This window comes from Mobula birostris, chromosome 17 (assembly GCF_030028105.1).
Source record: "Mobula birostris isolate sMobBir1 chromosome 17, sMobBir1.hap1, whole genome shotgun sequence".
Classification (NCBI taxonomy): domain Eukaryota; kingdom Metazoa; phylum Chordata; class Chondrichthyes; order Myliobatiformes; family Myliobatidae; genus Mobula; species Mobula birostris.
In genome coordinates this window covers 50573483-50598602 of record NC_092386.1, presented here as the reverse complement: position 1 = coordinate 50598602, position 25120 = coordinate 50573483, and the positions used below count along the sequence as shown (strand labels likewise).

At 40.7% G+C, this 25120-nt stretch overlaps 1 long non-coding RNA gene across 2 annotated transcripts in view; it reads right to left on the bottom strand.

Moving 5' to 3' along the window:
- LOC140211674 (uncharacterized) overlaps positions 1-25120 on the bottom strand; it is a 69231-nt gene that overhangs the window by 14790 nt on the left and 29321 nt on the right. For both annotated transcript variants that reach the window (XR_011889544.1, XR_011889543.1), the window contains exon 2: positions 24191-24350. This is a non-coding gene — a long non-coding RNA (uncharacterized lncRNA). The remainder of the gene's footprint in view (positions 1-24190; positions 24351-25120) is intronic.

The following is a 25120-nucleotide window of genomic DNA, read 5'->3' as shown; positions in this document are numbered from 1 at the left end:
GAAGCATGGGCTGGAAGGGAGAAGTGTTCTGCCTTGGAACTGTTCTGGTTGCCACACGTGTAAGAAGGATGTTATTGCTCTGAGAAGATGTGGAGGAAATTCACCAGGATGTTGCTGGGATTGGAGCATTTCAATTATGAGGAAAGACTGGAGAGATTAGGTTAGTTTTTTTTTCTGGAGTGTAGGTTTCTAAGGAGGGGTGGATGCTAATTAAGTAATTCAGAATTATAAGGGTCATAGAAGAGGTAGACATTTTTTTCCTTTCAGTAAATATGTCTACCTTGAAAATGTGTTGGTTTAAAGTAATGGTTAGGTTTAAAGACGATCCAAGGAAAAAATTTTGGACCCTTTCATGAGTTGCACTTACTTAATTTCCAAAAGTTTTTCAAAAGACAATGAATTTTCATCAGTACATCAAGTAATTGATCTTGTGATATCAGTCTTAATACCACTAGCATTTAATCATCTTTTGTGTTTATCTTATTATATGTCTTCATTATAATCAGGTTCTAAACTGCATTTCTGTTTTTGATTTGGAATCTATACTGCAGGGGTAATGGAGGTACAGTCTGCTAGTTACAGCATTGAAGGTATCTAGATAAGGACTTGAATCAGCAAGACATTGAAGACCAAAGGCTAAATGATGAAAAATGAGATTAACAAAGATGAGTAATTTATGGCTGACATTGACATTGGGGACCTAAGGACCTATTTCTGTGCTGTATGACTCTGTAACTATAAAGAGGAGGTCAGTACGGGAGTGGTATAAAGAATTAGAATGCCATGCAGTGTGTGGAAGGGTGTTGGGGCAGATCAGAGTGTCACAGAAGACATTAGATATTGTAAAAAGACAGGAGGGTTGGTGTTCTGGAGTATAAGCTAAAAGGGATGAAGGAACTTTATCTGAACCCGTTGACAGTTGTGGTATGGAACTTATTTTGCAATTACCTAGTCTTCAAAAATCCTTTCAACATGTCAGTAAACTATCATCAGGATTTCAGGTGGTTTGGTGATATCAATCATAACTTCACTAGCATTCAATAATCTTGGAGTATTTTTCAAACATAGCCAATGTTTCTAGTTTACATTTCTATGCTGACTAAATTTAATGAGAGAAAAAAGTATTGATGAATATAGGCACAGAAGTTTAAGTGTAGAACAGGTCGATTTAAATTTGATAGGAATGGAAGACAGGATGTTGTACTTCTCCATTCTGACCGGGTCTATTGTTCAGAAGGATGAAACCTAACAAGTTACCTCCTACTGTCAACGTGCTATGCACTTTTTATATTTTCAAGCTTTGGTCAAAATTAGCAGAACAGGTTCAATAAAGCTCTAATCAAAATTAAACGATAAAGACATGAGCATTTTAAAATGCACAATGCTGGAGTACACTTTGTTCCATACTTGATTAATAGCCAAGCTGTTAGTAATATCTACAAAGTGCACTGCAGAATATCTCCAATTTTTTTCAATAGCACATCCTAAACCTGAACCCTTTTCGACCTGGAAAGTCAAGTGTATGCAAACTCACTCCCACCCTTTTGAACCACTTCAAGCTTTATATCATCTTGATAAAGACTTAAAGGTCCTTCATAATTTCTAAGATAAGATCCTGGAATTCCTCATATCATGTGAAATTCAACATTCGTGTACAACTTGAATTATTCTTACCATAAAACAACATTATAAGTTTATATAACACACTGAAATCCATTAAATAACAAGATTCTTCACAAGAGTCCTTTCAAACAAATTAACGTCAGACTATATTAGCCCGAATGACCAATCACTCAGTCAAAGTGACAGGGTTTATAAAGTGGCTTGAAATAAGAAAGGAAGTGAAGAGTTAGAAAGGAATTGCAGAGCTTAGATCCTTGAAAGCTGAGTCATAACTGCCGATAGTGGAATGATTATCTTTGCAGATGTGTACATGACTGAGTTGGAAGAATGTGAAGATCTTGGAAGGATATAGGACTGAAAAAAAGTCACAAAGATGAGAAAGTGAAGAACTTGAAAACAATATACGAAAGTTTTCAAGTTGAAGCACGACTTGGAGTATGTGATTGGTAAATACAAACTATGTCAGCCATAGGACATTGCAGAAGTGTTATTCTTGGGGCAGCTGCCTAGGGCAAATATTTTCAACTGCTTCATCGGTGACCTTTCCTCCATTAAAGCCCAGAGGTGAGGATGTTCATTAATTGAATTCCATTTGAAATTCCTCAGATAACCTCTGAAACTTGGAATGGTAATCGAAAATTATGTTGACAGCGCACTAGTGCCAAGGATTGAGCATTTCCAGAGAAGTGTTCATCCACGTACCTCCAACTTTCAATCAGAACACCATCACTGAATTCACTGAAGTTAGCATCCCAGAAGGTATCAACTAGGCAGGCCCGTAAGTTCACTGGCAGTGAGAGCATCCCTGAGGATGGATATCACAGGGTCATAGAGCATTGCAAAGTAGCAGACCCTTTGACCAACCTGGTCTTTGCCAAGTTTGATCTATACTGATCCCATTTCCTGGCACTTGATCCATAGATTCAAATGTTCATCCAGATGCTTCTTAAGTGTTGTGAGAGTACCTATCTTCACTTAGACAGTGCATTTCAGTTCCAGGTTGAAACCACCATCTGGGTGAAAACACTTCTTAACCTTTGGATAAGGTTTAGACACTATCAGCTGAAGATAGCTCTGCCAGGGGAAAATGTGACTGTGCATCACTTCGTTTCTATACCTTTCATAATTCTGTATGCTACTATGAGGTACCTGCTCAATCTCCTCAGCTTCGAGAAGGCAAACTCCAGCCCATGCAGATTTGCCTCATAACTGAGACATTCCCTCCAAGGCAGCAGCCAGTGAATATCTTCAGCGCTCTCTCCAGAGTACTCACATCCTTCCTATGAGGTGGCAATCAGGGTCATGGAAGCAGAACAACACGAGGCCCTTCGGCCCATCCAGCCCATGCCAACCAGTGTGCCCACCCAGCCAGTTCACCTCGTGGCTCAGAGTCAGGATCAGGCTGCCATATAAAGTCATTATGCATCCAGACAGAATGATTTTTCTGGTGCATCAATAAAAATTGATGAGTCAACAAAGACACACCAAACTTCTTTAGCCTCCTCAGGAATTCGAGGTGTTGGTGGACTTTCTTGGCCGTGACATCACGTGGTTGGACCAGGACAGACTATTGGTGATGTCCAGACCGAGGAACTTGAAGCTCTCAATCCTCTCAACCACAACAGCATTGACGTAGACAGGAGCATATGCAACATAAGACATAGAATCATAATCAGGCCATTCAGCCCATCAAGCCTGCTCCTCCATTCAATCACGGCTGATTTATTTTCCCTCTCAACCCCATTTTCCTGCCTTCTCCATAAAACCTTTGTCACCCTTACTAATTATGAACTTATTAACCTCCACTTTAAATATACTCAATGACTTGGCCTTTTCAGCTGTCCCTGGCAGTCTGTTCCATAGACTCACCCTCTAGCTAAAGAGGTTCCTCCTCATCTCTGCTCTAAAGTGACATCCTTCTATTCTGAGGCTGCTCCTCTGGTCCTAGACTCTCCCACTATTGGAAACATCCTCTGCACGTCCACTAGGTCTTTCAATATTCAGTAGATTTCAATGCGATCCCCCTCATTCTTCTAAACTCCAGTGAGTACAGCTCCTCACACGTTAACATTTTCATTCCCAGGGTACTTCTCATAAACCTCCTCTGGATCCTCTCCAATGCCAGCACATCCTTTCATAGATATAGGGCCCAAAACTGTTCTCAATACTTCAAATGTGGTCTGACCAACGTCTATAAAACCTCAGCACATGCAAACCAAATTATTATACTAATACAATAATGAAATTACCGAACTATACATTTGGAAACATGAGTTTAAATGCCTGCATGGATTTAAATTGAGTAAGTGGATTCATTAGTGTTTGAAATTTTAAAATTGTTAAACGTACCTATAGGATTGTTGTAAAAGCTCATCTGGTTCACTATTCAGCTCAGGAAAGGTGTCCTACTACTTTACCAGTCTGGCCTCCATGTGACTTCAATATGGTTGACAGAAAACTGCCCTCAGTAATGGCCTCACAACCCAAGGATTAATTGGGGATGGATAATAACTCTAGTTTTGCTAGTGACCTGACTTCCAGGGAACAAATAAATAAAAGGGAATAAATGTTCAAACTGCTACGTGTCCACTTTGTCAAAGACGCTGCTTAGTCTCTGTGTCAGGGTGAGTGTATTCTGTCACTTGACAGTTCATAAACATTACGTTTGTTGAATTTAATTTTAAGTAGAGGACTGGCAGTTGCAGAATGATTTATACTGGAAGGGAAGAGCAGCAATTACTTAGAAATTTTAACGTTTCAACAAACTAATACTCTCGTGAAATTATATGATATCAAAAATATAAACTTTGCAAAGCTGGTTCTGATGAACATTTTGTAATCTAAATAACCAAGTATGATGAAATTTATTGTATATCATTTGTTTTTTAAAATGTATTTTACTTTATTATCTTGCACAATTTCCATTCAAAGTTTTCTCCTTTAATAATACTTCTAAGAAAAATGTAAAGATTATCTGCAGTGCTCCTTCGCTGCATATGTACATTTGGAAGTGATTTTATTATTAACAACAAAATATCAATGTGTTTGGGAAATAGAAGTGTGGTCTTGATGGCAGGGCACACTGCAGGAAATGAGAAATGAGAAACACATTTTGCATCTCTTTTTGCAGAGTTCTTGTTCACCTTTGTATAACTTTCCCATTCTACCCCTACTTTAGCTGAGGTATTATTTCTAGCAAGCTCCTGATAGCTATGAGCAACTCGATCTGAAAATAATCACTTTAACATTTTTCAGTGTTTTAGATTTGCTGGAAGCAAATTCTATTGCTAATTTTATTTGCCGATATATATTATAAATACTTGAGAAGAGCAATTTTATGACATCTGCTGCAAATTGTCCAATTAGGAACAATGCAGCTATTTGTCCTTCCCAAGCGCAGAAGAACGTTCTACCAATTTAGTGGAAGGTGGAAAGTCTTTGGAAACTCTTGTGGCAAATCTTATACGTTCACACACTGAGTTACATTTTCCATTTGAGCAGGGTGAGCAGGGTGGGTGGGATCTTTCATTATGTTACTGGCCCTTTTCCGGCACTTCTCTGTACACATGGTGCCAATGATATGTTGGATAGTTTTGACTATTTGTAGAGCCTTCCTGTCTGCCACAGTCCAGCTTCCATGCCAAGCAATGGTGCAGTTTATTAGGTTGCTTTCTACTGCACGTTGGGCACGTGGCCAAGTGGTTAAGGCATTCGTCTAGTGATCTGAAGGTTGCTAGTTCAAGCCTCAGCTGTGGCAGTGTGTTTGTGTCCTTGAGCAAGGCACTTAACCACACGTTGCTCTAGTGTCTGTGTAAGGAGTGGCGCCCCACACAGACTTCCAATCTGCGCCTTGTAAGGCATGAAAATGCCCGACGCAGGCCTCCGAGCATGGTCTGAGTCCATGATCCCTCCCTCCCCTCTCTACTGCACTCCTGTAGAATGATGTGAATATGGATGTGCAAAGTCCAGTGCATTCAGCCACCTCAGAAAGTAGAGGCATTGGTGAGCTTTCTTGTCTGTGTAGAATGTGATCTGCAACTTTTAGAGGTTGTGCAAGATGTGCACTCCCAGGAGTTTGAAACATGCTTTCAGTTTTCACTGCTGTGCCCTCAATGAAAAGGGAGGTGTGAGTAGTGTGAACTCTCCTGAAGTGATAACCATCTCCTTTGTCCTGTTGACATTAAGAAAGAGGTTATTTGCCTGCTACTAGGCCTCGAGCTCTCCCACCTCCTCTCTGTAGGCAGTCTTGGTGAGCCCACCATTCTTGTGTCATCAGCGAACTTCAAAGTACAAAGTAAGCTTTATTATCAAACTCAGCAAATCTATAGAATAGTAGCTATAACAGGATTAATGAAAGATCAACCGAAGTGCAGAAGACAACAAACTATGCAAATGCAAATATAAATAGATAGCAATAAATAACAAGAACATGAGATAATGAGATAAGGAGTCCTTAAAGTGAAATCATTGGTTGTGGGAAACATCTCAATGATGGAGCAAGTAAGTGTAGCTATCCCATTTTATTCACGAGCCTGGTGGTTGAGGGGTAGTTACTGTTCATGAACCCGGTGGTGTGAGTCCTGAGTCACCTGTACCTTCTACCTGATGGCAGCAGCAAGAAGAGAGCATGGCCTGGATGGTGAGGATCTTTGATGATGGATGCTGCTTTCCTACATCAGCATTTCATGTGGATGTGCTCAATGGTTTTGAGGGCTTTACCCATGAAGTACTGAGCCAAATCCACTAACTTTTGTAGGATTTTCAACTCAAAGGCACTGGTGTTTCCATACAAAGTTCATAATGCAGCCCACAATCCACTACACATCTATAGTAGTTTGTCAAAGTTTTAGTCGTCATGACAAACCTCCGTAGACTCCTAAAGAAGTAGAGCCACCGCCGTGCTTTCTTCGCAATTGCATGCTGGTCCAGGACAGATCCTCTGAAATAGTAACATCCAGGAATTTAAAGTTGCTGATCCTCCCCACCTCTGATCCTTTGATCCTCCGATTCAAAGATTCAAGATTCAAGATTCAAAAAACTTTATTGTCATTCTAACCATACATCAGCTCTGCAGGGCAGAATGAGACAGCGTTCCTCAGGAGCAGTGCAATCATAACATAACAAACGCAACACTAAATAATAAACATAACAATAAATAGTAAAACACAAAAGCCACATGTCAGTTAAAATCAGTTATAAGTGTCCAGTGCAAGTTAAAAGTGTCCAAAGCAGAGTCAGGTGGAGCAGCTATTTAGCAGTCTGACTGCCTGTGGGAGGAAGCTGTTTAGTAGCCTTGTGGTTTTAGTTTTGATGCTCCTGTAATGTTTGCCTGATGGCAGAAGAACAAACAGTTCATGGAGAGGGTGTGAGGGGTCTTTAATGATGTACCGTGTCTTCTGGAGGCATCGACTCTGAAAGAGGTCTTGGACAGAAGGTAGGGAGACCCCAATAACCTTCTTTGCTCCCCTAACCACCCTCTGCAAGGCTTTTTTGTCGACAGCACTGCAGCTGGAGTACCAGGTTGTGATGCAAAAGATCAGCACACTCTCAACCACGCCTCTGTAGAATGTAGTTAAGATGTTAGTGGGGAGTGATGCTTGCTTAAGCTTCCTCAGAAAGTGCAATCTCTGCTGGGCCCATTTCACAATCCCAGTGGTGTTCCTGGACCAGGTGAGATTGTACAAGATCTGCACCCCAAGGAACTTGATGTTTTCCACTCTCTCCACTGTGGAGCCACTGATGCTGAGGGGTGTGTGCTCAGGCTGAGACCATCTGAAATCGACGATCATTTCCTTGGTTTTGGTGACATTAAGCATCAAGTTGTTATCCCTGCACCAGCTCTCCAGGTGTTTCACCTCCTCCCTGTACATTATTTCATCATTTTTGCTGATGAGCCCCACCACTGTGGTATCGTCTGCAAATTTAATGATCAGGTTCTCCTTGAATCTGGCTGCACAGTCATGTGTTAGCAGTGTAAACAGCAATGGGCTAAGCACACAGCCTTGTGGGGATCCAGTGCTCAGTGTGATGGAGTCAGAGATGTTCCTGCCAACATGGACTGACTGTGGTCTCTCTGTCAAGAAATCCAGAATCCAGCGACACATGGCAGTGCTAAAGCCAAGCAGCGACAGTTTCTCCACTAGTCTCTGCGGGATGATGGTATTGAATGCTGAACTGGAATCAAAGTACAGGATTCTGGCATAAGTGTCTTTGTTGTCCAAGTGAGAGAGAACTGTGTGCAGTGTGGTGGATATTGCCTCCTCCGTGGAGCGATTTGGACGATAAGCAAACTGTAGAGGATCCAGCGATGAGGGGAGGCTGGCTGTGATATGAGGCTTGACAAGCCGTTCAAAACATTTCATCGCTATGGGGGTCAGGGCAATGGGACGGTAATCATTCAGACAGGTTACAACTGATTTCTTTGCTACAGGGATGATTGTGAAGGTTTTGAAGCATCTGGGGACAATAGCTTGACTAAGGAAGATGTTGAAAATGTCTGTCAGGACATCTGCTAATACATCAGCACATTCCTTGAGCACAGGTCCAGGGATGTTGTTGGGACCTCCTGTTTTTCGTGATTGACCCTGGTAAGGGTCCTCCATGTTTGTTCTGGATCAATGAATGGAGCCGGCTGGTCAGATAGTAAAAAGGGACTGGCTCTCCCCCTTGCTGTAGTGTTTGATGCTTCAAAACGGGCAAAGAAATTGTTAAACCTGTCTGGTAGAGAGGTGTCGCTGTCATCAGTTTTCTTCCTGATCTTGTAGTCTGTCAGAGCTTTAATTCCCTGCCACATCCGTCTGGTGTCACCCGTGTCACAGAAGTGTCCATGTATTTTGCCCGTGTAGGCCCTTTTCGCTTTCCTGATCCCTAGTGAAAGTGCAGACCTGGCTGAGCGAAGCGCACTCCTGTCCCCCGATCTGTAGGCTGTGTCACGGGCCTTCAGTAGTGAACACACCTCTGTTGTCATCCATGGCTTTTTATAACCACATACGGTGAAGGTTTTCATCACAGTGACATCCTCCGTGCATTTGGCTATGTAGCTGATTACTGCCTCCGCATACTCCTCAATGTCTGTATGGTCGTCATAGGAGGCTGCTGTTTTGAATATGTCCCGGTCTGTGTGCAAAAAACAGTCTTGTTGTGCTGAGGCTGCTCCTTTTGGCCAGACCCTTATCTCTCTTTTCTCTGCTCTCACACGTTTAGGCAGTGGTTTATATGCTGGTGTTAGCATGACAGATATGTAGTCAGAGTGGCCAAGATGGGGGCGGGAGGCTGCTTTGTATGCCTGTGGTGTGTTGGTATAAACCAAGTCCAGTGTGTTGTCTCCCCTGGTTTTGAAATCCACATATTGCCGGAATTTGGGGAACTCAGTCTTTAAGCTGGTGTGGTTAAAGTCCGGTGAGGACCGGCTCATGGACCTCTGGTTTTCCTCTCCTGAAGTCTACAATCAGTTCCTTAGTCTTGCTGACATTGAGTGAGAGGTTCGTGTTATGGCACCACTCAGCCACATTTCCGATCTCCCTCCTGTATGCTGATTCATCAGTTTGAAGATGTGATTGCTCAGGAGTTTGTCCCTGCAGTCATGTGTGAACAGAGTATGAGGAATGAGCTCAGCACACAGCCCTGATTCTGCAAAAATCATACTACAGTCATGATCATTTATCTCAAACAACCAACAAGACACTGATGCAGTCATCCCTTGCTTTCCTTTTCCAGGAACATATAGATTTGTAGAAAGATATTAAGTATTTGCCACGACTGAACCCAAAGGCACTCATATACAGACTGCTTATTTAGCAAAAAACTGAATAATAAAAACATATTTTTATACAAGCTGAAAATCTGATTTCAGTCAATCTGCTTGTTCTCCATATGCAACAATATGGCCAGTGGCAAACATTGGTAATAATGCTAGATACTTATTTCCAGAAAGCAGAGATTTATCATTGGAAGAAATTCATAACGGGAAACAAATCCCCATTATCTTTTGTGGTCAGTCTGAATGTGTGAGGCTAGATTACAAAGATCGGGGATTTTCAAAACTAATTCCTTAAAATTAAGCCTGATTTTCCCCCCCTCTCCCCACCTGAGTTCACGTACAATATCTCCTATCAGGGGTCTTTGGGTTTAAATATTGGCATGATATTTGATAACTTTTTCAGTTTTCCTAATATGGGAATAACTTGCAAGTTCTTTCAGCAAGTTTTCTCTTATTTTTATAACTATTGGAATCCCTGTTTCTTTCACTAAAATCCATGATTTATGTTAGTACATTGATGCCTGTGATACCCGATAAATTTAAAGACTGTGTATAGTTTAGTGAGTTCTGATTTATCACCCAACACCCAAACTCAAAGTATGATCATCTTCAATGTAATGCCATTTTGAAAAGTGAATTGTAAAAAAAATGCTTCAAAGTGGGTTTCAAAGATGGTCTGTTACCAACAGGAGTGCTGGTAACATACATATGTGTATGGTAACATACATACTAATAGAATTTCAGAAGTACCAACCTCCAGTAGCAAACAGGAGCATGATTGATTAAGAGACAACAAAAACATGTCTTGTTCTTCTGAGCTTATGATGATTAATGATAACTTATGCACCGTACTGCCAGCAAAATGCAGTGAAGAACCTTTGGTTCATGACCAAGTTAAATATGTTTTGAATACTCAGGCTGAGCTTCAGTTGAAATGTAATTCATAACATTGATCAGTGATATATCGAACAAGTTTGGGCAAAGAAAACAAGGTTACGCTTACTTCTCAAAGTTATTGTTGACTTATGAGTATTTATCCATAGTATAAATGACCTTTCCTAGGGTAGGAATTTCTGTTGAAGAGAAGATTCAAATTTTCCAATCAACTCTTTTACCTTTTATTTGTCCAAGACAGGGTTAGATACGAAAATGCATTAAACCAAATGAAACACATTGCTAATTATTATTCCCAGCTTTTAAATCACTAATGCACAAATACAAGATATAATGGAGCCAATAAATGATAAGTGATTGTTCTCAAAATGCCACAGTTCAGAAACATGTCGACAGCCATTGTTTGTACAGTGCAAAATATATTAATAAGATCATTCATTATCTGATAATTTTATTCTGTCTCCTGTATCATAATAGACATATAATGAATGTGGCTGGTGGGTGGATGAAGTGCCATACTTACTTTAGTATAAGACTTTATTATCTACACAACACAATTTCTTATGGATGATTTTTAAAATTAAGGAAAATCTCAAGAGCATCTGCAGATGCTGGAAATCTAGAGCAACAAATAAAATGCTGAGCTCAGCAAGTCAGGCATCATCTATGCAGGGAAATAAACAGTCAACATTTTGGACTGAGACCTTTCATCCGGACTGAAGAGGATATCTATCTATTTAAAATCAAATCTTTACTATGCTGACAAGGTTTTCCATTTTCGCTGCAATTTTTCTGCAACTTCCTCAAATCTATAATGACTTAGTTATAGTACATTTGTGGAGATAATATCTTGGGGTGAGATGGCCAGCATTAACCACCATTGGTAAGCTGCCTTCTTGAACAGCTGCAATCTTTTCCAGTGAAGATACTCACACAACGTTGTTAGGTTGGGAGTTCCACTATTTAGACACCACAAAGATAAAGGAATAACAATGAACCTCAAAGTCTGGATGGCACATGACCGGAAGAGAAATCTACAGTTGTTAGTGTTGGCATGCCCCTGTTGCCAGTCTGGTTACTAGGTGTAGCCTAAGTTTGTTACAATAATCAATATTGCAGTTGGTACGGTCTACACTTGGTAAAGTGAGTGAATGTTTAGGGTTGTAAGTGAGGTATCAAGCAAGTCAATTGTGTGCCATGGTAGAGTAGTAGTTAGCACAATGCTACTACATCTCTGGGCGTCAGTACCTGGAGATCAATTCTGGTGCCATTTGTGAGGAGTTTGTACGTTCTCCCTGTGACCAAGTTTCTTCAAACTCTTAATGAAGCATAGATGCTGTCTTACCTTCTTTGTAGCTGCATTGACATGTTGGGACCAGGTTAGGTCCTCAGAAATCTTGACACCCAGAAAATTGAAACTGTTCACTCTCTCCACTTCTGATCCCTCTATGAGGATTGGGATGTGTTCCTTCGTCTTACTCTTCCTGAAGTCCACAATCCGCTCTTTCATCTTTCTGACATTGAGGTTACGGGACAGTTACTTGTTGAGAGTATGCGACAAACTATAAAAATGAGCGTGCCCTGTAGGAAATTTCAGCAGAGCTTGAAATTGTTTGGGTTTTTATGCACATGGCAAGGATCAGACAGGATCCTGGAGAATTAAAAGGTAGCCAGGAAGGAACTTAAGAATAGACATAAGAGAGCTAAGAGGAGACATAAGAGGAGACTTGAGAAGGGCTAGGAAAGTAGAATTAAGGAAAACCACAAACCATTCTACATGTACATGAAAAACAGGAGGATAACTAGAGTGAGGATAAGACTGATTGGGGATAAAAGACAAAACTTGTGACTGGAGCTGGATGAGGTAGGGAGGCCCTGACTTCAGTATTCATCAAAGAGAGGGACATTAACAAATGCAGGGACAGTGTAAAACAAGCCGATATGCTGGAACATGTCAACGCTAAGAAAGAAAATGTGCTGGAACTTTTGAAATGCATTAGGATGGATACTGTAAGTCCCCAGGACCAGATGGGATAAATCCCAGGTTTCTATGGGAGGCAAGGGAAGAGACTGTTGGGCCATCGGCGATGATCTTCACTGGCATCATCACTGAACAAAGGAGTATTGCCAGAAGATTGGAGGTGGCAAAAGTTATTCCTTTGTTTGAGAAAGGCAATAGATAAGATTATGAAGCAGTGAGTCTTAGGTCTTACTATTGGAAAGAATTCTTAGATACAGGTTTTACCACCTTTTGGAGAAGCACAGTCTGATTATAGATTGTCAGCATGGCTTTGTGAGAGGCAGGTTGTGCCTCGTGAGTTTGATTGAATTCAAGGATGTGACAGCACATTGATGAAGGTAGAGTAGTGGATGTGGTATACATGGATTTTAGTAATGTTTTTAGCAAGGCTACCCATGGTAGTCTCTTTCAGAAAATCATGAGGCATGGATCCTGGGAAACTTGGCAGTGTGAATTCAGAAATAGCTGGCCAAAAGAAGGCAGAGGATGGTAGTAGATGTAGATGGAGCATATTCTGCCTGGAGCTCGGAGACCAGTGGCATTCGGTAGGGATCTGTTCCTGGACCGTTGTTCTTTGTGACTTCTATAAATGACTTTGATGAGGAAGTGGAAGGGTGGGTTATTAAGTTTGCAGATAATACAAACGTCGGTGGTGTAGAAGGTTGTCATAGGTTACAACAGGACATCGTTAGGATGCAGAGCTGGGCTGAGAAGTGGCAGATGAAGTTCAATCCAGAAAAGTGTGAAGTGATACACTTTGGAAGGGTTGAACATGAAGGCAGGATACAGGGTTAATGGCAGAATTCTTAACAATGTGGAGGAACAGAGGGATCTTAGGATACAAGCCCATCAATAGATCAAAGTAGCTGTACAAGTTGATAGGGCAGTTAAGAAGGTGAATGGTGTATTGGTCTTTATTAGTCAGGGATTTGAGTTCAAGGGCCACTAGTTAATGTTGCAGCTCTATAAAACTCTGGTTAGATCGCACTTGGAGTATTGTTTTTAGTTCTGGTCACCTCATTATAGGGAGAATGTAGAAACTGTAGAGAGGGTGCAGAGGAAATTTACCAAGGCGCTGCCTAAATTAGAGAGCTTGTTTTACGTGGAAGGGTTGAGGAACTAGGGCTTTTCCCTTTGGAGTGGAGGAGGATGAGAAGTGACTTGATAATAGAGGTGTATAAGAGGCATAGATCAAGTGGACAAGCAGAGACATTTTCGCAGGACAAAAATGGCTAACGGAAGGGGACATAATTTTAAGGTGACTGGAGGATAGTATAAAGGGGATGTGAGAGGTAGCTTTATTTCCCCCACTGTGTGGTGTGTGTGTGGGATGCACTATCAGGAGTGAAAGTGGAGGCAGATACATTAGAGACATTTAAGAGATTTTTAGATAGGCACAAAGTTGAAAGATAAATACCATACCATGTGTAAGGAAAGGGTTAGATTGAGCTTAGAGTTCGTTAAAAGGTCAGCACACCATTATGGGTCAAAGAGTCTGTACTGTGGTGTACTGTTACATGTTCTATGTTCAATGTCCAAAACAAACCATTATAGAATTGATGAAGTGTTGGATTTTATAACACTATTAGCATCGTGTTGACTTCTACTCAACCACTCTTTTATCAAGAATTCAAGTTACATCACAGAATAATGTATCGGAAAGGATTGATCTTAAGTTCATCCCTTTTATGCTTCATTCTGAACTGAGCATCATTCCACCAAGCACAAGATTTGTTTGATTAAGTGCATCTTTCCACTTGAACAGGAAAACTCACGTTGAGAACTATAATCAGACCTTGATTAGATTTAAACACTCACCGCTTTATAAAACTGCCTATTTTTGGATAACATAACTTGAATAAGAAACAGAGAAAAAAAAACAGCAGCTGCTTTAAACATTGCTATTTTGGCACCTGATCTGTTCTACACTTAGGTTGTTAAGACTTGCTTCAATTTCCATTGCAGACGTTCTAGCAAAGATGAATTGTGTTCAAATAATTTGGCTATGGATCAGGGAATGAATGTCTGACAAGAAAGGCTTATTCTGAATGTACGAATAGATAACTTATTTTCCTGACAGTCAAGTACAAGTGATTATTTTGTGCTTCCTTTCTCCCTTAAGTCCTGAGTTTGGACATACTTCAGAAGTGGTCCCTTCTCTCCAATGAGCTGAACTTGTTATTCAAAACTGACGATGCTATCATCAAATTTGTTTTTGCAAGAGTGCCCAACAGTTGGTACATCTGATCCGGAGAATGATTCTACTGATAAAATAAAATTAGAACAAATTGTTTTGATTTGTTTCTGCCACTGAATTCCTTTTCTCCATCTTTCTAACCTCCGCACTATTATTGCAGTTTATTTATAATGCATAGCTGTCAGTCTTGGTCTACAGTTTGCTCATCCATAATTGAGATGTTTCTTTGCTTAAGTTTTTAATTATTATCAAAGCCTGTGACACAATGAGTCTGACTGTTGTATCCCTTGCCATCCTATTTGTAATCGTACATTGCGCAAGACCAGACGGAAAATAGAAAGTTTTCTTCTTGCCCAGTGACTGGAGCTTTTACCATTGGTTAATTCTTTCCCTAGAACATTAACATTGTGGGTCAGAGTTCTTTTCTATCCTGCATGAGATCTTAGTGAATAAATCGAAACCAGGGTCATATCAAGGTGACTGTTGTAAATATTATTTTTAAAAATCCTCAGCTGTTTGCAAATAATGGTGAAAAGAACTGTTGGAGGGAATTTTCTTTATGCCATTTTTGTGCTTTTTTTTAAACTTAGGGAACTTAGAAGTGCCTTGACCAAGTGAAGGTATGCCAGTAAGGGCAACACAGCTTGCCAATATAAAAGCCATCAACATAATCGATACAAACAAGTTAAATGAAGAATGTTAATTATGCAACCACACTAGTATAAAAAATAAAGTTACTTTCATCCCTGCCTGGAATCAGAGTCTAAGTTTTTATTGAACAAAGAGCAGAGCAATTGTTTTGTCTAGGAATACAACTACTTAAGAAAGAAGAGAAGGAAGAGGAAAGAACAAATTCACCTACAGCTTGTGTGAAAGCAAAACAAGTTTAAGGCCCACTGCAACAGAACTACTGATCTGAGGGAAAAGGTATACAAAGGTTTAGATTCATTAACAAGCATGTGCCACATCCGGCAAGAAAACCTGCAGTGAACCGTTGCACTTCCACACTCTTGCCTGTTGTAGTCAAATTCACAGCAGACCTGAACTTCTTTGCTTTGAGTCTCTTTTCAATCTATCAGTTAGTAACAGGGTGCACCGAACAACAAAGATTTTGCCTCCTGAAAACATTTGGGTGTATTTTATGGATTTAGTGCTGCTGATCATGAAAAATTACAATAAAGTTTCCCTATCACAACACATTTGTTTTAAAATCACTATATTTGTTATTTCAATTCGTAATTCTAGTCAATTAAAATGTTGCCCACAATGTAAGCTGAAAAGTTTTCTATCTTGTCTGGGCATGTCTGGGCATGCCTGGGCATGTTTAGGCAGGGCGGATGCTGCATGGCAGGACAGGATTTAGAAAGGTTATATATTTCCATGAAGGATTTTGATATTTAAGACAGATGTTTCCCAGAATTACTGATGCCAAGATTAAGGAAGGCATTTTTGTTGGTCCACAAATTGAACAGGTCATGAATGATAGGCAATTCAAAGAACTTTTCGTGGAACTGGAGAAAGTCACATGGAAGACTTTCAAGGATGTCGTTGAAAATTTTCTTGGCCACTATAGAGCATCAAACTACGTACAGCTGGCTGACAATATGCTTCAAGCATACAAGACTAAAAAGGGCAACATGTCACTAAAGATTCATTTTCTACATTCCCATTTAGAATTCTTCCCTACAAATCTTGGTGCTGTATCAACGAGCACGGTGAAAGGTTTCACCAAGATGTTGCGGTCATGGAGAGGAAGATGGCGGCGCGACGCAGCTCGCAGCGGCCACTCCGGTGGTGGTGTCTGTTTTTTGTCAAGTAGGGTGCCGTGCACAATCCTGATTTGATGGAGATGGACGTGAGAACACAGAGGAACATCTGGTGAAACTTCTGAAATGCTGCTTCACTGTTGCTGCTACTGTGTGGTCCAGAATCTCCGGAGGAGAAGGCCCAAGTCCTCGGCTTTGCTTGTTGCTCGGCAGCCAGGGCGGTGTCGAAGCGCTCGGCAGAGGATGATGCTCGGAGAGGCTGTGTTGGAGGGGCTGGTCGGAGGCTCGAAGTTTTCGGACGGACTCAGAGTCTGCTGCGGTCGGGTGCTTCCAACGGTGCTGCATTGGCAAGTTGGCGGCGCTTGGAGGTTCATGGCGGGGAGAGTGCCTCCCTTCTGCCGCCTGCGTGGGATAATGAGTCTATCGGGACTTTGAGACTTTTTTTTTACCGTGCCCATGATCTGCTCTTTATCAAATTATGGTATTGCTTTGCACTGTTGTAACTATATGTTATAATTATGTGGTTTTGTCAGTTTTAGTCTTGGTTTGTCCTGTGTTTTCTTGTGATATCATTCTGGAGGAACATTGTATCATTTTAATGCATGCATTTCTAAATGACAATAAACGAAAACTGAAGTGAACTGCTGTATTGACAAGCACGGTGAAAGGTTTCACCGGGGCAACTGCAATCCATCAATGCTGATCGATTATTGTTGGACACTTAAGCAAGAAGCCTCAGACATTGCATACAAATGAAAATTGTCAAAATACATTTTTAGCATCATTGAACTATAACAATGCATCAGCATCGTTATGCAATTAAACGCATTATATTTACTACTACTACTACTACATCGGCTCAGGCCTAGGAGGCCGGCGTTGGGCGCAATGACGGACTCTCCACTTCTCCCTCTCCCTCATCAGTGTGTTCAGTTCACCTACATTAGCCGCACCGCTGTCTTCTAGGAGCCTGTTGACCATAGTCTTGGGAGGGCACCCAGGGTTCATTCTCCTGTGCTTGGGCTCCCATATGATGACTAGGCTGGCAGGTAGCTCGGGGTGGTGTAGACAGTGCCCCACTAGTTGCAGTCTTCTCGCCTCGATTTTAGTGGTGAGCATCGGTAGGTTGATAGTGAGCTCGACGATTGTCATGTGCCATCCGGAGCATTCGTGTATAGCAACCATCTAGAGACTTCCACATCGTCTTGGTGAGTGTCCACGTCTCGCATCCGTACGTGAGAATGGACTCTATGACTGGTATGAAAATCCTCCTTTTAAGCCCTCTGGTCAGGTTCGACTTCCAGATTTCCTTCATGTTGCTCATAGCCCTCCACGCCAGCGCCTTCCGTATCTTTATGTCCTTCTCTGAACTCATCATTCTTTTTTTTAATATAATTTTTATTGAGTTTTCAAAGTAAATACAAGAGAAAAAAAAAATCTACCCTCCCCCCCAATGTATACTATTACCTAAGAGAAAAGAAAAAAAAAGAAGAACCGCCTGAATATTGGAAGGTTTCCACATGCTCCATGGGATTAAAAATAAATTTTATATATATTTGTTACTTTCCCCAAGGAACCAAGATCTTTATCATATCTAAAACATTTCTTAGCTTCTCAACTCTCATAGTTCCCTGGGGAATCTCTTTGAACTTCACCATGTTGCTATGTGTTTCCCTCCCAATCATCCAGGCAAAAAGAAAAAAAAGATGAGATACAAAAAAAGAAAAAACAAAATACCCCCCTACTAATGTTGTGAATGAAAAGATACACAACACTACCCCGCTCCATTTTGCGGGTCGTGGCTATTGCCACGTTGCACACATGAATAACGTAGCGATTGGTCAGTGTTTCTTCCAGCTCCCCAGTAACAAAAAATTGTATATATATAAAAAAAGAAATTAATGTCATTATTCCCAGCTAGTATTCCTCAAATTTTAACCTTTCTTCCCCTCCCTCAAATAACTAATAATATATTTATATATTCATCCGCCTAAAAATCCAACAGGCCTATTCCTTAATCCAGTCTTCATCTTCAATCCATCTCGCTCCCCTGGGTTTGTTCTTGTATCTGGTGAATATTCAAAGAATCTCGCACAAACTCCTCCGCTTTCCGGTAATCGTCAAAAAGTCTTTTTTCTCCACCAGTCAAAAAAATCTTCAAGATTGCAGGATAACACAATATAAATTGATAACCGTGATCCCATAGAGCTCTTTTCACTGGATTAAATTTCTTCCTTTTCTTCAAAATTTCATAACTTATGTCAGGGTAGAAAAAAATTTTTTTCCCTTCTATCATCAGTGGCCCTTTTCTCTTCTTGGCAGCTTGGGCAGCCCCCTGTAGAATCCTTTCTTTGTCTTGAAATCTTAAGAATTTTATTAAAATTGATCGTGGATATTGGTCATCTTGTGGTTTTGGTCTTAGAGCTCTATGTACCCGTTCAATTTCAATTGATCGGTCTTCCTCTTTCATTTGCAAGGTTTTCGGGATCCATCTTTGAAAAAATTCTATTGGATTATCTCCCTCTATACCTTCTTTAAGACCAATAATTTTAATGTTATTACGTCTACTAAAATTTTCCAACACGTCCACTTTCTCCAAGAGTCGATTTCTTTCCGTGTTCCAGATGAGCACATCATTTTCTGTTTTTTGCACTGTATTGTTAATATGCTCCATTGTTCTTTCCATCTGCTGAAGTTTCTTATCCATTTTATCCTGTCTTTTCATAGCTTTATCATAGCACACTTTCAGGTCTCTAAGCTCTGTTCTTAATTTTCTTAGTTCAGCCATTAATTGCAATAAAGCCTCTCTTATGTCTCCATCGTCTCCTTTACTTCCAGACTCTTCCAGTTCTTCCTCCTCTTCTTCATCTGTATTCTCTGCGATATCCAATTCTGACTCTGAGTCACTTTCAGTTGCAGTGGCCGTCGGTCCTTGTAGTTTAAGTTGTGTCGATTTGTGCATTTCCGGCATCTTCTTCCAAGAGACTGCTACGGCCGCCATTGCTCCCTGTTCTTCTACGCCAGAGATAAAATGCATCTCCTCTGAAGGAGATCCAACCTGAATCTGAGGCTCCATCACTGCAGTAGGCCCTTTTTCCTTCCCATTTCGCGGCGACTTCACAACAACAGACTTCTTCTGTTGCGGTTTACGAGGCATATCGTAGAGTAGTCTTACGAAGTTTATAAGTAGTTTTTGGAAAGTATTTATTAACTTTAATTTGTTTAAACGGTACTTTGCTGATTTTTTACGGGAGAGCTGGATTTACACGTCTCAATCCCACGTCATCACGTAACGCCCCCTGAACTCATCATTCTTGACCCGAGGTACTTGTAGTCAAAGACTTTCTTAATGGTATCATTCTCTACGGACTTGAGAGTACCTTCGTCACAGTTAAATGCCAGGCACTCTGTCTTTTTAGCGTTTAGGTGAAGTCCAACTTTATTGTATTCAATTCCCACTTTTGTCAGTAGCTGCTGTGCTTCCTCCATCTTCCTCCATCTGGTCAGAGAGTAGGACTATGTCATCTGCAAAATCGAAATCTGTGAGCGTAACTGGTCTGACCCTTTTGGTTTGCCCTGGTTTTATGGTAAAACCAAGCTTGTCATGATCTTTGGTAGCTTGTCGCAGAGCGTAATCAAGGACGATTATAAAGATGTCCTTGCAGCACACCAGCTAGGAGCTCGAACACTGCTGTTTCTCCATCTGGTGATACAACTTTCGCCATGGTTTTGGTATAGCTGGACTCTATTACTCTCTGTAGATGGTCTGGCACTCTGTAAGCTTTCAGTATCTTCAGCATTTTACCTCGGTGAGTGGAGTCAAAAGCCTTGCAAAAATCCATGTAAGTAAGCACGGCTGGTAGGTTGTTCTTCTTGACTTCCTCGATGATCCTACGGAGAGCAAGTATTTGCATTACTGTTGTGCGCTTCTGCCAAAAAACATTCTGATTGAATCTTAGCTTAGGGTCAATGGTGATGTGAATCCTGTTCAAGATCATCCGATTGTATAACTTTGCTAAGATGCAGGTCAAGCTGATACCACGGTAGTTATCTGTCTTTGTGCAGGATCCAGACTTGGGGACTGGGATAATGTTTGAGAGTGACCACTGTTCTGGTTTGTCGCCTTTCATCAGTGCCGTATTACATATGTCCAGCAAGATGTCGTCCAGGTCACAGTTCTTCAGGACATCTGGTGGTATCCCATCTGGTCCAGCACTCCTGCCCTGTTTGGGTGCATATTTGGCCTTCTTCAGTTCCTCAATGGTGAATGGGCCGTCATCGATGTCGACTTGCGTTAGTATCATGGGGATGTCCTCTTCTTCTTCCGTGATCGTTGGAGGGCTTCCCAGCAGGTTCTTGAAGTGGGTAAACCATGTCAGGACACAGCCCTCTTCTGTTTTACCACTTATTTGACCTGATGGGGACTTCTTCCGTCTACTGATCTCATTGACTGGGTGCCATGCTTCTCCATGCTGCATGTCTTCATTAGCAGTTTCTATCTCTCTAATCCTCTCAGTTAGTTCCTCTTCCTTCAGTCGGAGCCTAGGTGGCAAAGAGATTCTTCTTTGCTGTCTTGAACTTGTCTCTTAGCTCTTCTGTTTCGCTCCTTCTAAGTTCGGCATGACAAGCGTTGACCACAATTCTTGCTGCGACGGCGTCAGGATGTTTCGAGATCCGACTCTTCTTGATTCGCTTCACAGTAGGCAAACTCTTTGTTGCATGTGTGTGTGCATCTATGAGCCATTGATAGCGGTCGGTGGCAGTCTCTTCCTCCCCCCTTTCCAGTGGGCTGAAGCGATTTCTCACCTCCACTGTGTACTGAGCTTGAAGAACAGGTTGTGAGGAGAATGCCTTCCAGTCTATCTTCTCCTTGGGACCTGTGGCTTTGGGTTGCCACAGGCTCAGTCCCACTTGCATTGACACTACTCTGTGGTCAGAACTGACCGAGTTGAAGGTGCTGTAGGCTTCTGTGTTGATCACACAATTACGCCATTTTGTTCTTACGAGGATGTAATCGAGCTGTTTACTGTAGATGGAGGCTCTGTTTTCATATGTCCACAGTTTACCAGCTCGCTTCTTGAATTGTGTGTTGGCGGCAATGAGACTGTGTTCCTGGATGAAATCAACTAGATATTGTCCATTTCTGTTGGTGAAGTCTTGGTATGAATATGGAACGTCTTCCAGTCCGACCTGGGCATTAAAATCGCCGAGCACAGCCAGGGAGTTGTGTGCTAGTATTGAAGTGACAGCTTTGTGAAGTTTACTGTAGAAGGCCTCCACCTCCTTCTCCTCGCTGCAGTTGTGCGGGGGGGTAACAGATGATGACAGAGGTCGTCAGGTTTCCGTCAAATTCCGCAGTAAGGATTCTGTCACTGACTGAGACTACGCCCCTCAGTGCCTCTTTCACCTTGTGGTTCAACATCAGCCCTACTCCACCTTGTGCTGCCATCGTTGTCGGCTCTCTCCATACAGACGAGGTGATGAGATGCATCCACTCTACCTCTGTGAACCTTATCTCTTTGTCAGGGTGTACATGACGGCGTTCTTGGATCCCCAGGACGGAGATCTCGTAGCTGCTTGCCTGTGATGCCAACTCTGTGCATCGAGGCAAGAGGTGGATGGTGTTTGCGCTGAAGGTTGAGATGATCGCATTATATTTAATAGAAGTTAATTTCTTGTTTCTCCGAATTCTTATGTGATACAAGTAGTCTGAAATTATATTTGCATTCAGCTTCAAGCAGTCTAACAGGTTCTAAATAATTTTCTGAGGAAGCAACAGTTTCAAAAAAAATTGTTGTCCAGTGGTTGGAGGCAGCAGCAAAGTGACCAAGGGGGAAAACAGTAATGAAGCCTCTGTTAATAGCGTATGTTGATCACGATAAAGGAAAATAAATCATTAGCGTTGAGGATTTTTGGTAAGCTGTGCAAAATTATAAAGTGTGTAGGCAAGCCTTCCCTTGGTACACCTGGTGTGTTCATTAGTTATCAGAATCAAACAAAAGTTTTATGATGCGATATAGCACTGCTTCATTTACGTACATAAAACACAATTCCGTTTTTAAATTACTACAAACCCTTAAGGGGTTGAATTAATAGCAATTTTTAAACTGCCTGTGGAGAGCAAGTGTTGCACATTCATAAAGCAAATTTAGCAGTGACACAGAAACTGAAGCAGATTTCCTGCCAATTCCTCAAATTTTCCACAGATATCGGCCTTATCTTCCCCTGATAATTTCCCAACAAGAGACCAGAATCTTATCAGAGCATTGTTTCTAAATCCAAGCCATCAGTTCATCTGAGTGCTTGCTCTCTGCAATGGGGAAAAAAAGCAAGTGGACAGGTGCCTCCTTGAAAAGTTGTGGATTATTTCTCCTTGGTGGGACACTTCCTTAAAATCAGATTATTTTCTTCAATGGCTAATTATTTTCCACATCCAATACCATGACTCTACAAACCCCACCCAACTGTTCTAAAAATTATTCCCTTAATGTGTAAATGGGCAAGTAGTTGTATGAAAGGTCGTGTTGAGTCAAACTCTAGAAGGTGTATGAGGTCAGCGCCATTATTTTGACATGAAAATAGCACATCATTTGAAGTGTAGCCATGTGCTGCAAACTGCAAGAACAGCAAGGAATCAACAGTAGAATATCAGACAACCATAGTGCCCTAACACTTACTTTTTAAATTTATAAATTTGTTTGGTCCCCAATTCTCAGCTAACAATTTGTAGCACATTGAGGGAACGTTGGGGCACAGAAGGGTGATCCGAAACTTAGAAACTAATCAGCAGCAAAAGAAACATCTTAAAGCAATCAAAGAATTTTATTTGATGATAAACATATTAAAAGCTCTGTTCATCTTTTCAATCTTTTGTTTTATCATGAGATCAAAGGCAATAGCTCTGGAAAGCAGGAGTGGGCTGGGGAACAGCATCTACAAACACCTTGGTGGAAGCTCCAAGATGGAATGTTGCAGATTACCCACCATTATCAATGTTCTGAAAACCAATCTAAAAACGAGTGTAAGAATAAGAGGCTTGACGACAAAATATAAAATAACACTTTTTCCAGACTGGCAGATCTCAGTTCAGTTTATGTTTTACGATTGAGTCACAGGATCAGATAAAGGGCTGCTTCAGATATGCTTGTGTGTTGCTATGCATGTATTTAAGAAAGTATTTATTTGCATTTTCCACTGGTTTCTCGGATGTATAGATGTGATTTGAAGGATTACAGCTAGAATTCTACTGTGAATCATTTCAGTTATCAGCTATTAGAATATATGTAATCATTTTTTTACTTTAAATTGTTCAGAAAAATGTGATTTTCTCAATAGAAAAGATGAGGAATTTCTAAAGTAGCTATGGAAGTTCACTTTTGTAGTATTGGTGTTATTAATTCAAGGCTAAATCATCAAAATTTATGCAAAAGATCAAAAAATCTTAACATGATTAAGTTAACCTCAAACCACATGCTTATGTTTTCCACGATCCTTTATACTGTTCAAGATTCAATTTGCTTGGCTCTGGCTTCACTACAAAACTGTTCACCCCCTCAGGTCAACTTGGCAAGATTCCACAGATTCCACTCATTCAGGGAGGCTCTTCAAAATGCATTCAGTTCCTCAGCCATCCAGACCTTTTCAGGCATATATTTATGGTTTATTTTATACCTAAAATATTACCATGTTAGAAACTTGACTACTGAACCAAAGAATTGTTTAAAATGTCTTTTTCAGTCAGTTCAATTTGGGTTACCCATTAGTAGGCCAAAGACATTGATTGTATTTATTTTTATTTAGATAAATAAAATCATTAATTTCATTACTGATAACTATACATAGCCATTTAAAACCTCTGCTGAGTTCTGTGAACCAACTTTGCACAATCAGTTCGCTTTAAGATAACTGGTTATGATAAAAATATTCTTTACCTTAAACTAAGAGTGATAAACCTCCATTTTTTTTCTTGCAAGTTGATTACTTTCATAGAAATGGTTTTAATTCCTTTTAGGAGAATTTTGCACCTGACAGATTTGGTGCTGGGATCATTTTCCTTCTTTTTATTACTTGCCTTGAAATGCTTCTTTCTCTCTAAAACAAAAAAAAGTAGAAGCAAGAGTTACAGAATTTATAAAATGGAAAATGACTGCAAACTGGTGTAAGGATTCGCAAAGCAAAGGGAATGAAAAGTTTGTGCATTTTCCCCTATATATTCCTTAAAAATTTTAGTCACCCATGTACAGAGATGCAGACACATTAGTATCATCACCAAAACAACATCGTTTTCTTCAGAAATTAATGGATGTTGAGCTTATATTAGTGGTCATTAAATCTTCACTGCAAGTTAATTCTTGAGAGTTTTCAGATTCTTTCTGCCCCTGAAATTTAGTATTAACAGCTAGAAAACTGTGGGAAGCTTTAAAAAAATGTCACGAATAATGCACAACAATTGTGGTTGCTATACCAACATGTCTTGGTATTTCAAACAGAGCACGTAGTGATCGAGAGTCTAATGTTGGAAGAGTCCTTAAATTTGCAGTATATGTTGTCAGATATCTTCAAGTAACTTTAAGCAGCTGTCTCAGTTAGACACAGCTTGTGTCCAGAGGAGAACTGAATAATAATTACTAAATCAAAATTCACAATGTACAAATGAGAAATGGATTAGAATCATTGCACACATATGTGTATATCACCAGTTAGTGCCAGATACTTCATAAATGAGAAAATTCTTTCCAAACATCTCACTCAAAATCCATTGCCATTTGACAATACTTTTACTTTCTAACCTGGGTTAGACAGAAAGGAGATTGAAAGCTGAAGGTATGCCACTATTAGTCCCGGTTATTTGTGCCATAAAG